Genomic DNA, 17,126 nt, shown 5'->3' on the forward strand with positions numbered 1-17,126 from the left:
GAGATCATTATAACCTCTCTCCCATTTGTTCCGCTGTGTCTCGGTGATCCTTCATCCCTTCAGCACCATGACATATATAACTGACCAGAAGGTATAGATTACTAACTTTTGCACAATTATACAATATTACCTCAAATGCAAACATCACTTGAATAAAACCGAAAGATAGCTCCAAGCTATTGCACTTTTTTTTTTTTCATTACACACATATCTTTCATCCCCTGCAAATTCAGCACCCGCATTTTAATCAAAGTTATAATAAACCTTAAGGTGTTTATGAAATCAAACCCTGTTTTAGATACTATTTAAGGTCTGCATTTTTCCAGCAATAGCCATTCAATTTGCTTATATTCAGTTTACTCTTGTTTAATGCTTCAGTTCTAAATATCATATAGTATATAGGGAGTAATGTAGCAAGAAGGACCAGCCTTTTTAGGACTTAAGGATTACATCTTTAAAGTCTTCTGCTTTCCCTTCCATTAATAGTAACTCCTTCCTCTCTTCTCATTTCTTTAAACTTCCTGCCGATGTTTAGTGTCTCTCAGAGGTATTGCGGCATTCCCCACAGCCCTTGGTACTCAAGACACGGCTGGGAGTTCAAAGGTCATCTTTTGACCCTGGATCTTCTGACTTTGTGTCTTCCTGTGCTCCATCAGACCTCTTTTTTAGACACCGTGAAGTTACTCCCTGGCGACTCTTATGTTTGCTTTATTTTGTGTGTTTGTGTGCGCCTCATGTGTAACTGAGAAGGACTGGTAGCGAGATAAAGGGAAAATAAAAAGCAGGAATGGTCACCACAATCTGAGGTAAAGGGCCACTTTGGGAGTCTTATTCTGCGTTTACTTACATTATAGTTGGCAAATGTAAGACGTACTAAGTGTGGCTGAATACAATTCTTGCTTTGGCTCTAATGTGATTTGGAGCTTTGGCTTGTATGTGCATTTGTGGGTTGCTACTGTACTGTGTGTGTGTGTGTGTGTGTGTGTGGTGTGTGTGGTGTGTGTGTGTGTGTGTGGTGTGTGTGTGTGTGTGTGTGTGTGTGTGTGTGTGTGTGTGTGTGTGTGTGTGTGTGTGTGTGTGTGTGTGTGTGTGTGTGTGTGTGTTTGGCATGTGGGCTGGCCTCTCCAGTATCAGTCACCAGCTAACTCCACTTGCTGCTGTCACCCAGATTTACCCGGCTCTCTTCTGCAGCCAACACACCAGCAGGGAAAACATTAACATAAGTAAGCCCTCTACTGACAACTCTCTCCCTCTCTATTTCTCTCTTCTCATATTGCCCTCTTCTCCACATTCTCTCTTTGCCTTTTTCTTGTTTGCAATCTCACCCTGGTTCTGTCCCCCTCTCTCTCTTTCTCTCTCTCACTGACTCTCCATCCTTCTCTCTCTGTCTCTCCAGCAGGGAAAACATCATTGTCATGGTGAGAGGGATGACAACAATGAAGCGGCTGCAAATCACACTGATTGTTAGTGCTGGACCTGGTGGATGGGGAGAGGGCTAATGTAATTGTCTAGGCCCTTGTCACTGTTGATACAGGCTCTTCAGAAGGCGGGGTGATTTAGCTAAAAGCTATCTCCGGGCCAAGTAATTAGACACACCATTCACGCTGGCATTAGCACATGCTGCTGCCACTGTGTCCCTCGCACTGTGTGAATACACACACACGCAACACGCCAAGGCTTCATCACGCCACTCTGGGTGTTATTCAAACCATTAGCAGGCAGCATGGTGTTCTAAGCTGGGAACAAGTGTGTGTGAATTTGTGTGTTTATATGTCAGAGAGAAATTCATGGCGCTTTCTGCTTGTGTGTACTTGCCTGTGTTTGCCTATATGTTTCATCACTATTGGCTGTGTCTGCCAGCTGACATGGGCTGTCTAAGATTGAGTTGAGGTAGTGCGACACACTTGACATCCCTAAAGCATCCTGTGTTCCCCATCTCCCACTGTGACTCTGTGCTCTCCCATTAAATCAATTAAAGCAATCCAACACTCGGCTCAAAACAGACGGGGCAAAGTAGAGCAGGCACTGTGCCCCCCTGTTCAGCGTGTACTTCAGTGGCATTCTAACCTAAAACCCATGGGAATTGGACTGAAGTGTGTTGGATTGTTTAGCTATACTCACTCCAGGATAATGCCTTCTGTAGAGGCCCGCTTACATTTGAGGCCTTCAGATGAATAACAATATATCCATTCTGATTTTTTTTTTTTTTTACAGTTGTATGGTCCATCCAGATTATTTGGAGCATGAGTGACATACGTATATATCTCCTGACAGAACACAGTCTCTTACTATCTGGTTTAAATTATGACTCTGCTGTTCTTTACTGACATATTTTTATCAAAACAATTAGTTGTGTACCCATCCACAATGTAAAGTGATAGAAATACGGCTAAGATGAAACTTGTACAAAATACAGCATTATTTTATGAGGGTAATGGATAGACATTTAGCACCCTACAAACCCGGGCAATTGCCTAATTTTGATCAGCGAATTAGACCCAGCACTGATCCATGTTGATGATTGGCCTGTTGGTCTGTGGAAACCACAACCCAATCACTTCATCTTCTGCCTCCTTTTAAGACAAAGCTATAATCACATAACCAACGTTTATATGAAGGCGAATGAGAAAGCAAGTAGAAAACAACACACATGCTGTATAGTGGCACAACAGCCACTGTTAAAGCATTGTCATGTTGGCTTTGCCTGCTTTCTTCTTCTACAGCGAGTCTTACTTGTGTGCTTACTGTAGATTGGTCCACAGCGCCCACTAAAGTGTTGGAGAGCAATGAAAATACTGCATGCCAGAGAATGTGCATACTGAAAGCTTGAAATACCTCTACCTGGATCCTGGAATGTACTAAATGTCACAGAAATGCCTCAGAATGACGTATTTTGTGTGTGTATATTATAGTTAATTTCGCAAGTTTACTTAAGAGATATTGTGTTAATATTTACATAGTTAATCAATTTTTTTAAGGATTATCTTTGTGAGCATTTTTAGGCCTTTATTTTCACAGGACAGATGAAGACATGAAAGGGGAGAGAGAGGGGGGAATGACATACAGCAAAGGGCCGCAGGTCTGAGTCGAACCCACAGCTGCTGCGTCTATATGTGTGCGCCCGTTCTACCAACAGAGCTATATTGGCCACACTATATAGTTAATATTGAGTTAGTATCAAACTGACTGTTGAGTGTTTTCTTTTGTAGTTACGGTGTTTTGTCCACCCCTCCTCTCTTAAAGGAATTTGGCCAGCCAGTATTTATGTCCCCCCGTTTGTCATTTAGTGAAGTCAGTTAAAGTCAATTAGTTCTGTTGTCATTCAGTTTGCTATATTTTAAGTTCAGTTCTCTTTTGCTGACCTCTTTTAGAGTGCAATTTAGTTAGCATATTTGCTTTGTTCTTTGTCATTATTTGGGAAATAAAACCACCTCCTTTTTTTTGTTTTTTTTTTAATCCAAAGACTTGCATCTTGTTTCTCCCTGCTTGTTCCTTCCGTAGACAAGAAAGAGATTTTGCTCAATTGAGCCCATATTTATATCCTGGAATTAATCTGCTATAAAAAATGGAATAAAGTCTGTTTTATTTATTATTCATCCCCTGCGCACAACTCCAACAATTTTTAAGTAAGTCCATTTTACCTGTACTTTCCATGATTATATCAATTACTTGATTGATCTGTACCTTGAATTTAAATCTAGATTTACTTGACTTGCGTTTTTCCAATTACTTCTACTCTAGTCTATGTTGTACTTTGTACTACACAGTATTTGTTTGACAACAATAGTTGCCAGTTATTTTGCAGTTTCTGATTTAACACACAAAACATATGATGAACCCAATGAAATGTAGGTCATTGTTACAAATTAAACTGTGAACAATATTCTATTTAGGTGATGGGGCTACATTCTTTTTGACAGTGACCACTACACAGCTAAATCTAAACATTAATTTGCACTAATGTGAGCCTATTTAGATGTTAACCGTGAAAGGCTTCTCCAGTGTCAACAGACAGTAAAACAGTTGACAATCACTTTGTAATTCTAACAGCCATAAAAAAGACTGGTAGCATTGCTGGTGAGTTAGCTTTACCCTGCAAGCATCCGGATGGCCTCAGGGAGGCTTGTGTTTAAGTTAAGGCCAAGTGGAAAGCACTAAAACTCCCAGCTAAAAATCATTCCCTCTCTCTATTTTCCACAGTTCACCCCTCTCTCCTCTATCCCCACCTCTCCTCCCACTCTGCTCCCTCTTTATAGGGACACCGGACTCCCTGACAGTTTGTTTTAAATTTGACCGTGCAGATGTTTCTCTGGGTGACTGACTTTTATAGTTTAGAAAAGATTATATCAGCTTTCCCTAAGATTGTGTTACTGTATTTAAAAATGACTGGAGATCGAAACGGGAGGATGGGGTTGGGGGGTGGGGGGTGAGGAGATGGATGGCAGGAGGGAAAAGTGAGGGGAGGAGAAGGGGTTTGTACTGCAGGTCCCTAAATCCGGATTCTCCCTCTCCGTCTTAGCAGCACAGACTGGAAAGGGAGTTGGGTGGGAGCAGGGTGGAGGGGGGAGATGGATATCAGGGGAACGAGGTTAGAGTTCACAACAGCCACGTTTGGCTTATTGCATTAGACACAGATTCTTTCTAATTTCAAAGGACAACACTAGCTTCAAATTTGAGGATATTAGTTTTTGATGGGCAGCTGTGGCAAAGCACACAGTAAGGGGGGCCCATTACAGGCCAGTCCTCTTTCCCTTTGTTCCTTAAACATTTAATATGAAATAATTATTTCTGCAGGGATCTTTTTCTTTCCCTCTGTATATATCTTACATACCTCCTATATATTCCTGCATCCCTCCCCTTTTTCCCGAAAAATAGTATAAAGTCAACGGCGAACTGTCAGGGTGCTAGGAAGGTGAACATGCTCTTGGATATGTGTTTTGGATTTCCAACTTGACTTTCAAACAGTGACTAGTTACTACTTTCTATCTACCTGTGTGAAGACTGGATTGGCAAACCAATAAACCAATAACCAATTTTGGCTATAATATTGAAGCTGCAATTCAAATATTTCACTGTAGTTTAAAAGCAGTGTGTGTAGCCAGGAAAAGTTAGTGAATGTATGCTTATCTTATATTTAAAAACAAAACAAAACAAAACACTGCAATGACCTCTATTGGGAAACAGGTTGAACTTGAAGGGGCCTTTGGGGGTGGAAAAGGGAAGGGTTAAGGACGAGGCGACCAATCAAATGAAAAAAATACACATTTATACTGAAATCTCTTTATCAGACAGTCTTCCCCTTCCGTATCGGTGCCATGATGAATCAATTAGGTCATTTGTTCACATCCTTACACAGGGAAAAACCCAACAGCAGCAACCTCTCATGTTTCCTTATGAAAATATGCAGAATAGCAACAGTAACTATAATTGAAAGATTAAAGAATTGGAAGGCGGCCATTGAGTCTGGCTCCTTCTGTGGGTCCTAGCGATTTTTAATGAGAGATGAAAAGGGTGATGTGGAGGTTTTCTTCACAGGTTCGGCCTGTTTGTTTAACAGGGAGCTCCGGTTACGTTCATTAAACGGCGGGCTGCTGCTCCACTGTAAGGCCGTAATGCATACGTTATCAGACTGCGTGGCAGGAACAGTTTTGTACTTTACCCCGCGACCTGTCTGATTGGCTGCCTGCTGCACCAGCTGACTCCTTGCTTACCTTATGACTGATTATCTGATGAGCCAGGTGTGGCTGACTGAAAGATCAAAAGAAATCTTAGTCTTAACAAAAATAAGACGTCTTTTTTGGGTTTAAAATAGCGTCTCAAAGGCCTTCAGCAGAATGAGTACCTCAAGACAAACAGTGCTTCTCCAGTAACAATCAGTGCTGGCTGGGGTTAATTACAGTTAAGGTTAATTGTCCATCAGTTCCAGTTGTGGTTCTGGTGCATGTAGCAGCATCAAAACAGTTCTAACCATTGGCCCTGTACTTACTTTCTGTATGAGAGGAAATTAGGCTTAGCACTGGTAATTTTCTGGCTGCGGTGGCCCACCACTGCTGAGGAAATGTATAGGAAATGCTGAAAGGCAAGACAATTACTCCATAGGCTGTGGCTCCCTGACTGTCCTGAAGTCTGACTGACTCGTGGTCAGTCTGACTGATCCATATTGCTGATTCATCACTGCTTCCTTTCTCTACTTGTGAGGTATGGTGGTGCTAGAGTGCGGTGCTGGACTTTTGATATGTGATACATACACAAGGTATTTTGTACACAAAATACACAGTGTGAAATATGCCCCTGTAGGCCCTGAATAGAGATACTTTATTTATCCAGAAGGAAATTAAGGTGTCCAATAATTTATACACAGCATACACATATTCAGATACAGGACATCCATGCACATGTATGTAGGACAAACATACAAAGGAAGCTATCAAAAGTGTGCAAGCCACCATGCCCAACTTCTAAAGAAACTACAAATCAAGTTTATAGGTGAAATGATAGTTCAACCAAATTCAGATGAAAAACATCACCTACTGTACGAGCAAGCCGTTTAATTACCAGAGTCCAGGGTTTGCATGGCGAGTCTTCCGTGTTGTTTACGCATAGGCAGTATAAAAAATGGACACTGTGATGCCATTGTTTCTAACCACGGAGGTAAGCCTCTCCTCTCTAAGCGTAGCTCCCATGGCGCCATTTTAATGCTACGAAGCCATCACCTGCAGTTAGCATCCCATTCACTTCCAATCATTTTGGCGCCACTTTGAGAGTGAATAAATTTATATCTGAAACGTTTCAAGACTCTATTTGTACATTGTTTATTTCTAAAGAAACACGACAATGTATAAAAGGCTCCATTACCTTGTATATCACATTATGGCTCCGTTGCAGACGTTTTTGTAAAAATAGGCTAACAATTGTGTCATAACAACGCGACTTGCTGTCGCATAGTCGACAAATCACCGTATAATCAAGAGAAGCACGCAGACAGTTTTGACTTACAACTTTCAGACACGTTGCCCACGTCACATCTACGTCGTCAAGCTCAGTTGGAGGCTGCGCTGTAACGCCTAGCCATCACCGGAAAAGTGCTTCTATTTTCCTTCGCTGGTCTCCGTCCGGAACAACGGGATCTGTTGGTCCACTTCTTTAACTGTCTGTTTTTAACAAAGCACTTCCGGTGAGGGCTAAACGTTACTGCACAGTCTCCAACTCAGCTTGAAGATGTAGAAGTGATGTGAGAAACTTGTCTGAAAGTTGCAAGTCTTCTGGTAGCTGTGCCAAGAGAAATCATTCCGAATCTTGCAGAGACGGAGAGCGTAGTTATATAAAGAGATAACATAGGCATAGGCTAATTGTTGCTAACTAAAATGCTAACTAACATGAGTAATTAAACCTAAACAGCTAAAGTAAGTCAAAATTGCCTGTAAGCTTATCCTGTACTGTTCAGTAATTCTATAGACAGCAAGTCGTTTAGTTATGACACAATCGTATTTTTACAAAAAAAAGCCTGCTACAGAGCTGAACTTAATAGCCATAACTTAGAGATACAAGGTAATGGAAGCTTTTATACATTTTTGTGTTACTTTATAAATAAACAATGGACAAATAGTCTTTTAACGCTTCAGATGTAAAGTTATTTGCTGTCAAAGTGACTTTAAAATGAATGGCAGTCAATGGAATGCTAACAGCGGGTGAGTGCTAGGTAGCATCAAAATGGTGCCATAGGAACTAGGCTTAGTGGAGGCTGGCTCCCTTGGGTTTACGCTACAAAAGCACTTTGGGTTGAGGTTAGGATGACATCATGGCTTCTGTTAAATTTGAATAAAGTAAACACATCCTGTCCCATGCTTACATTAAGTCACTTTTGACTCAGTATGACCAGGACTATAATCATTCCTTAACAAATGTGTGCCTAAAAAAACATAAAGGATTGTATTAATGCTTTAGCTGCAAGTATTAATTGTGAGGAAAACAAATTAAATGTGTGATGTGTGATTGGTGATCTATTCACATATCTTCTGTAAGCAAGTTTGCCTTCATTTTAAAGTTCATTTAAAATTGAGTTCACTCACGTTGATGAAAAACAAAACTCCTGTGGCATTATGTTTCTGTCAGTGTATTCACTGTTGCAGTATAAAAATAAACGTGACAAGGTTGAAATGACTCAACAGCAATGTGCCCTTTGCCTTACATTTGACTTGTTTTTCCACAGACAGAACCACCACTGTATCAAGTGAAAAGTGTTATGCAGGAGTTAGTTGTGCTACTGCCACCACCTCTTCACTCCTTTGTGCCTCTTGCTCTTTCTGTAGGAAGCAGAGATTGGTAGTTTGCAGTAATGTACATGTAGAACCCAACATGATTGTCTTGAAATAGATGAAAGGGGCATCTCTGCCTTGAACTTTGAGTGGCTTCCATCTTTTTATCATCTCCCGTTCTGTTCGCCCCTCCAGGCTACTCAGAGATGGAGTAAGATGGCAGGGGAGACAAAGAGCCTGTACCTCCACCATCTCGCCTTCCCTTTGTAGCGCTCTCTCATCACTGTTAGTCACACGTGATTACGCCCTATCGGCTGCCGAGCAAGTGTTGCTATTTGCCTGTAATAGCATGACAATCAGTGTCAATCTGTGCTGGGCTCCAAATGTTCACACCGCATGTCCTTTGACTGTGTTTTACATATGGTTAGCATACACAGATGTCTCTTGTTCTTTATCTATACAGTGTGTGAAAAGATGTGCTGTACATATAATACACTGTTAATATTGTCCTACATTTTTCCATATAAATGCCCACTTGGCACAACATTGTAGCCTACATCAAGGGTGAACAATTGACTGTCGGCATTGGTCAAATCTGTAATGTTTCATTGGTGAGTATTGTTTTTTGAATTGTTTTTACGGTCGACACCAAAGAGGAGAATAAGATGAGGGTTAAGAAAAAAAGGATTGATCGGGGGTGAGGGCGATAGGAAAGTAAAATGAGAGGAGTAAAGGCAGTGAGGGATCAACGTTCATCTCCCTTAAGTGTTTCTGCTTCACCTTTAATCTATGGAAATGTATGGAGCAGATGAAGTATAATTGTAAAGTGGACTTTGACCATTAAAATCTCTCAAGTGCTTGTTGCAGGAGGGGCCAGAGGGAGACTGGGCAGTAATCATTGCGGGTTCACTCCGCTGAAGATGTGGAGGGAATTAATTTACCCTGGAGAAAAACAAATTAAGGCTCTACTCAGCCCAGTGCTCCGTCACACAATAGCATATATAAATATTTTATCTTGGGCGATCCAGGTTAGCAAAGGTTTAGTACATCTCCATTTACACAAGGGCCCCCTCTCCACGCTGTGGCCTCCGCTCCCCTCTCGGTTCTCCTCCTGATGAGAGCCTGCTGTCCTCTTCTTCAACTCCCCGTCTTTCTCCTTTCACTTTCCTCACCACCTCTCCATCTTCCAGCGGTGTCTCCCTCGCTCATGCACAGTGTTTCTCTTCTCTCACTCGCCTCCACTTTGACTCCCACTGTCTTCTTGTCTACACTTTCCCTTATGCGTACTCCACCTCCTTCAGTTGAATGTTCATTCTTAGGACCAACTTGCATGGCTCTGGTGTCTTAATCCTCTCTGACACAGACGTATCACTTGTTGACAGACAGTGTAGAGTACACCGTGAAAAACAGGATTCAGCTGACACAGTTGAAAACGTCACAGTGATTTATGGACCCGTGTGTAAATCAAGTTTGGTGCTGCACTGTATTATAGAAACAACTTACTTTTCCTATTTATAATGGAGCACCGATCCTGTTGGATGTTTTGGATTGCAATAAATTTGCCCCAGAAAAAATATGGGGCTTGTTATTTTAGCTTCCTTTTTCACTTGCTTTCCAGTGAAACAATAAAAAATAACAGCGTGTCATACTATATTATAGGAAATTGAATAATATTGTAAAATAGCTTTCCACTGCATTGGACCTTACTAAGATTGCTGCTTGTAAAGAAATACCCTCAGTTATAGGTCCCCTGATGGCATCTTCTACCCTACAGTTGGAGAGGTACAGTATTTATCAAATTCACAATAATAACTGCTATGTTTATCTTAAATTAATTACATTTTTGTTCTGTACAAGTTAGCCCTTGTGATAAACTGCTGACCTGTCCAGGGTTTTCTCTGCCTCTCTCCCAATGCATGCTGGGATATAGCAGTACAAAAATGGATGGTTGGATGTTTGACAGTTCCTACAGGACGGTTATAGTTTAAACAATCTTTTTTTTTTTTAATAAACACAACTTCACTTTCTTTGGCTTGTGGTAGAATGCAACTAAGTACATTTAAGTAGCGTCCAGTACTCAAGTAAAAGATTTGAGGTATTTATATGAATAGAGTTCATTTAATGTCACTTTTTACAGTGCACTTGGGGAAATATTGGAAATTAGGACTTTTTATTCTATTACATAATTTTGACTGCTAAATTTAGTATACAACCGTACAAATTGATACATTATTGGATATGGTGCATTAGATTAAACTGCCTCACATTGTAAAAAAGTAATAACAAATTAGCACCTCAACAAACTACAACAGGAAAATGCTTCTTCTCATAAGCTCATGATATAATATGTAAAAGTAATTGTTTTTTGCACTCACAGGTGGGATTTTATACAGCATTTACTGTTGACTCGGTGCATTTAGTTGCCAATACTTACAAACTTTAAAACTTAAGTAACATTTTCAAGGCAGCACTTTAACTGAGTAGTTTTACTGTGTGGTTTTGCTACTTTTACCTAAACCTTTCCTCCGCCGCTGTCTATGACAACCTCTGTTGGAGTTCCCCTGGCGTTGAAATGAGCGTCGCGTGTGTTGTTGCGCTGACGTCGTGTTGTTGTTGTCGTCAACAAAGTGAGGCAATTAGAGCCACAGCAAGCCGGTAATGACTGCGGTGCGCAGGGAGCGCACGAGGGCGAGGCGACACCCGGTGTGAGAAAGCGCACGCGCCCCCCGCTCTGGATCCCGCCTCGCAGCAATGAGGCTCGTGCTCTAATGAGAGGGATTTAATGGATTTATAGCGGAGGATTCCTGCGTGTCGGCATGCTTTTGGCTTTGCTGACTCGAAACGTCTGTAATAATTGGTGAGCCGCCTCCAAATTAACACGAAGCAGAGAGAGAGAAAACAAATCCGCATCTCATCTTGACTGCTTTCCCACGGCCATGATGAAAACAGGTAGCCTAGGCCAACGCAGATGCTGCGCAGTTAGAAGAGGACTGTGGCAGTAGAGTGTGAACATTTTGCTTGTGAAAATTTGTAGACGTGACGGTTCATAATGAAGGTAATTTTCGCACATTTTTCGTTCGGATGTGGGTTTCCAGAGAAGCGATGTAGCCTACAAAGTGAACCGTGTTAATTGAAGAAAAAACAAAACATTTTAGATGCATACATATTTGTACTTTGGGGATATCTGTTAGTTGCAGATTTGACCTGCTAATAATACACAGTAATGTGGTCACTCTGTGTTTTTGTGTTTTATATTGTCCATGCATCCTTAAATGGATAAAAAATTAAAGATGAAATAAAGGTAGATGTCAGTGGGTCTTGTGAACAAATAGTTTGCTTTTATTAATTATATTTATAATTATGAAGCTTGTGTTTTTGCCAACTGATGGTCACACTTCTTTTTTAGTATCCACAACACTTAGCATATATTTCTGCCTATAAAAATTTGAATTCTTCACAATTCTTGTGTGGTTGCTTGTAATTCCTCTTTGATCCAACCTTTTCAGACTGAGCCACTCGCCAGCTGTCACTGAGTCCCAGTGTCCTCTGCTTAGTTAATCGATAGGCCTAGTCTGCTAATTCATTGTTAATGTGTCCATTGATCAAGTGTCCTCTGAGACCAGATAGAGAAACAGCACCTAAACCTAGTTCAACTAAAGCCTTAAGTAACACAGATAAATAAGTGAAATTGCCATCCTGAGGCTAACCATTTGAACTGAGTGAATATAAAGCCTAATTAAGAAACTACATATTACCACTAACTATTACTATTATTATTTTTGCAATTTAGTGGTATAATGGATCACTATTGAAGTAATTTAAAAGATATCACACATTTTATAGGAATTCAGTTTCATTACAATGTTGTGTTATTGTCAAGCTGACAGGAGTAGAAAATGTGATTTTTGTATTTCCACATGCGTTCATAATGTATAACAAATATGTCAACGTTTATATCACATCTGACATAAATATCCTGTCTCCCAAACCTCATCTGAATTTAATGAATCACATCAAAATGAAAACACACCGGTTACAAAACCATGAGCTTTCATTGAGTTAACAAGTTAAATTCTCCTTTCCCTCCCATGCTCCCCACTCTCGGGCGGAGGAGAATTTCAGGACAAAAGAAACATTTAGTGTCTGCTTGTTTATTCCTGTGCTCGCTCTGTATTTATTCACTCCTGTCAATCATCTTTTTCTTTTTTTTCTTCCTCTCTCTGCCTCGCTCTCCCCTGCGGCTTTTTCTCACACACAGGCGGTGTGATGGCGCTGCAGCAGAGAGAGAAAGATCTGGGTGACCATCTGAAACCAATTATGGCGCCGCTGCAGCCACCCAGAAACTCAGTGACGGATGGGGATCTTGTATTTATAGCTGGGGTAATTGGCAACACTCAGACACACATACCACACACACACCACACACACACACACACACACACACAACATAAGGATGTACAAAGAAATAGACACTTTAAAATGTACATACATAAGGCACAGTTTGTGTTTACACTCAGGGATAGACATCACACACACACACACACACACACACACACACACACACACACAAACACACATAGACACGCATGCCCAAGCCTCACAGGCAGCAGGAAAGGTGCACACTTCCTCAGTGCATGTCTGTCTTGCAGTCAAAGTGACTCAGCCAGTGTATGAATCAAAAACCTTTGTCATGGGGAGGCAAATAAGGCTCAGGGATGGCCAGAGAGGCATGTTTGTGTTTTCCACGGTCTAATCAGAGCTGATGTTTACAGCCGATCCTGCCGTCAGGACAGAGGTTGTACATCTCAGCTATCTGTCTCGGCCTGTCAGCGCGTCAAACCTGCATGTGAAAACATATACAAAACACATCTGCCTCTTGTTAGGCGCCATAAATGGCTGCCATGTGGTCTGCTGATAAATAGGCCAGTCTATTTATTGGAGCTCAACAAATTGGCTACAAACACTGACAAGGAATTGTAGAACTATAAATATTGCGACGTGATGAAATCTTTAAACGTGCTGCAGGTATTTTACGAGGGTGCCACTCCTTTGCCTTTTTTATGTAGTTGGAGGTATTTCTTTTGACTGCTTTTTTCTTCTTTCACACACCGCCTTGTTAAATAGGTGGGGGGACAATGGCACTCTCACACACTGAGCAGGTCCAGGGCTGAGAGTGTGTGTGTGTGTGTGTGGGGAAGGCTTGGCCGCACTAAAGCTGAGCAGATCCGCCACTTGAGAACGATAAAGAGCCCTGTTACACCCGAACTCTCAGAGAGACGTAACCAGAAATTCCTGAATGAATCGGCAACAGACGAGCCCTAAACCCCGTGTAATTACATATTTGGAGTTTATCAGGGTTTATGCGAAAATGCACAAGTTTCCCTTCCCTGGTGGTCCTTAAACACATCCATATGTTTCCATTTCTGCTCCTCCCTCTGCTGCTCTCTCTCTCCCTTTCTCTCTTCTCTCTCTTCCCCCCTCCTTTATCTTCCACCTCGTATTTTCCCTCCATGAAAAATGGCTGCGGTGTTCAGATGGATGATGTGACCCGTCGGAGTGGTGTTTTTCTATTGTTAAGTTGTTGTTGACTCTCTAGACTCACAGTGTGACAGATCCAGTTTGGTGTTTTGGAGTGTGTCAAGCCCATCAGCACCGGGCCAGAGCTCTTGGTGGAACTGTGTGCAAACAGAGGAAGCCGCAGCCTGTCCACATCGCACAGACTGGAACACACACACATATCTGGGGAGGCCTTCTATCGTGTGTGGCCTGGTTTTTTCATTTCTTTTCCTCCCCGTCTGCCTCTCTCTCTCTCTCTCTCTCTCTCTCTCTCTCTCTCTCTCTCTCTCTCTCTCCTCTCTCTCTCTCTCTCTCTCTCTCCCTCTCCTCCTCCTCTTTTCCTCTCTCTGCTTCTCCCTGCTTGAGAAAACTGATCTGTTTTAAAACAAGTGCTAAATATTACCATATTTACATTTCCCTGTTTCAAGAAGGCAGCAAAGGGGGAGTGTGTGGTGTGGATTTTTCTTTTCTTTTTCTTTTTTCCTCGGTGGAAAGGTCTCGGCCCGGGGTTAGGCTCCGTTTGAAACTTTAAACCTTTTTCATGCTTATTTGTTTTATGATTCTGCAGGGCACTGTGTTTACACTAAGAGTGCAACATCTGGATTAGATAATTTGTTGGGAATTAACCGAGCCCGAATGCTTATCAACCCCATCTGATCACATCTGTTTGATGTTTGGTGCTTTTTTTCCCCAGCATTCATTATTTTGCAGCTGGCTCACCGGTATTCCATTTTTGCTGTACATTTTAGTTTGATGTGTTTTCAGACAAATGGAGGATTAACATTAACCTTGCCTCTAATCACCGGCAGCAGCAGCAGCAGGGCCTCCATGCACTGTCACATCTCTCCAGTCACAGCACTGCTGGCCTTTCCATAACGGCTTATTCCCAACTAAATCTCACTGCTGATGTTTGACTTTTCCAGTGATGCAAGAGGCTGCTGGAGTGGACATGTTAGCAACATTTGCTGCCTCGGTTGGGCATTGCATTAGCAGGACACAGTAACTAATTAAATCCTCAATCCTTCCCAAAGGATGATCAATTACATAAATCAATACAATATAGATCAAATGCATACAACAATAACTAATTGGTGACTCATAATGACTCTGATGTACCTGTGTCAATACTGTGATCAGGATTGTTTCAGTGTTTTAAACTTGTAATAGTTGTCTCTCCATTCTTTTCTCAGAAGTATTTCTCTGTCCTGCACATTTCCATTCTTCCCCCATACCTTGAGTTTAACTCTCTCTCTCTTAATCACTGTCTTTCATGTATATTTTATTAGCTGCAACCAGCAGCTAGGAGACTCCACTCTGTCACACAGTTAGTGAGTGGGTTGTCCCAAATAGTTCAACAAACTTAACACAGCCATTAGAACTGTTTGAGTCTAATTGCTCTGCCACTTTAGAGATTTCAAGTTTATTGTGGTTTTAGCATTGTTACACTTGAAAGTGAGTCCGTTAAGCACTAAAATGTAATTTATTTATTATTATGTTGGGTTGAAGATCTTACACCTGTGATATATTGCAGTTTTTACTGTGGTTGGTATCTTTTTAATATCTCAGGGTGTAGAAGGGCAAGATGGGAAAATCTATTAGCATTTATGGCAATATTGGTTTAACATGACTGTTGCATCAAAGTGATAAAATAGCTTGATTTAGTCAAGTACTTAATTCACTGAAGTAGCCAAAAACAGACATTAACCTCTGTGTTTATCTTTGAACGGTTTCCAAAATCAGTTTTCCAGATTGTAACATATGTTGATATCACAATTTTAAATGACATATAGCGTGATAGAAGATTGTATCCATATCGCAACCCTCCTTTTTGTATCGTGTGGTCGAGAATGTCTAACTTTTTGTTGTCTTGTAAAAATTGCAATATGATTAAAATAATGGGTCAATAAAGCCTTGTAAAGAAAGTTTTCTTAACAGTAAGCTAATGGATGCATAGTAGATAGATGGAAGACATTTATTTCTGGCTCTTATCCATGCTACAGACTCTATCTGACTTAAACATGTTTAAGTCCGGCCTTTATCAGGCTTTATCTCCATTCTACGATCCATTACAAAGCTGCCTGGAGTCCCATGGGTGATCTGCCCTGTCCCCTCTAATCTGGCCGAGCTGCTGCGATTCCATCACTCCCGGCGAACCACACAGAAAGATTAGTCAGACTCTACATACAACAGATGTGTCCAACACTTGATTTGTGTGTGTTTTATTGACTCTGGCCATCTGTTAATACAGTTGCTGGTTCCTCCTCATGTGTTTGTTGATGCACGCAGACAGGGGAGCTGAGTGCCAGAAGAAACATTCAGCGAAGGAGAGATGAGAGAGAGAGAGAGAGAGTTAGACAGAGAGAGAATGGAGTTAGAGGTTGGAAGGTAATATTTCATAAAAGGCTGCTGGTTTCAGAGTTGACCTGCGACCGGCTGTATTCCTGCATGTAGAACAGAAGCGGTTGTCCTTGTTTTTAGGTTAGTCGGAGCAAGGATTCAGGATGGCACAAAAGCCAAGTTAGCTGATGAATGAGTCTCAGATGTTCAGTGCTTTCACAAAACAGAAAGAGCTTAAATTCCTTCTCTAGGAGGAAAGTGAAAGATTGCTTTAGATATCTGAAATTCCTCATGGTACCATTCCGTAGATTCCCTCTCAACACTGAAGGCGCATAAGGAGCAGTTGCTGTCAGCATTCCTTGGATTGTCCACTTGTGTGTGTATATCTGTGCCCGTGCATTCTTATGTGCATTGCAGGAATTTCTGGCAATGCAAAAAGATGATAATGCCTAACAGTTGCAGTCACTTGTGTTGGGTTGTTGTTTTCTTGGACATTCCAACCAACTCCTTGTCTTCCTTCTCTCTGTGTCACTCCTCCTCACGGTCTTCACTCCCATGGTGTCTTTTTCCCCTTTCCTCTTGTCTCACATAACATTTGTTCGGATGCCTTGGAAGCCCCAGAGCTTATGAAAACTTTTGCTTCACATTAATTATCCCCTGTCTTACCAAAATGCCTTAAAGGTGAGATAGATTACAGCTTAAAGCTTAACCTACTCACTCAGCAAGAATTACATCATTAAGCCATCACAATCTCAGACAATATTTTAACTCTGACCCGTTTCATCTGTCCTGTTCTTGCTGGTTGCCTCCTGCCCTTCTTTCCTCCCACCCATCTCCTGTGAAGCTGCTTGTTTGCCCGCTGAATGGAAAGTTATTAAGAGTGGTCTGGGTTTAGCTTCCTTGTATTTTACGGCAGCAGTTCTAATGTTGCTCCTCGCTACCCTCTCTGTCATGATGATGTGATTTCTTAACTCAGGC

The 17,126-nt window shown here is 41.5% G+C and overlaps 1 long non-coding RNA gene across 1 annotated transcript in view; it reads left to right on the forward strand.

Moving 5' to 3' along the window:
* The window catches only part of LOC116695843 (uncharacterized), a 49,482-nt gene extending 33,293 nt beyond the window's left edge, over window positions 1-16,189 (forward strand). The window contains exons 2-3 of the long non-coding RNA XR_004333566.1: window positions 12,514-12,635; window positions 15,854-16,189. This is a non-coding gene — a long non-coding RNA (uncharacterized LOC116695843). The remainder of the gene's footprint in view (window positions 1-12,513; window positions 12,636-15,853) is intronic.
* Window positions 16,190-17,126: the final 937 nt, after the last annotated feature.

The sequence above is a fragment of the Etheostoma spectabile genome, chromosome 9, assembly GCF_008692095.1.
Source record: "Etheostoma spectabile isolate EspeVRDwgs_2016 chromosome 9, UIUC_Espe_1.0, whole genome shotgun sequence".
In the NCBI taxonomy this organism is placed as follows: domain Eukaryota; kingdom Metazoa; phylum Chordata; class Actinopteri; order Perciformes; family Percidae; genus Etheostoma; species Etheostoma spectabile.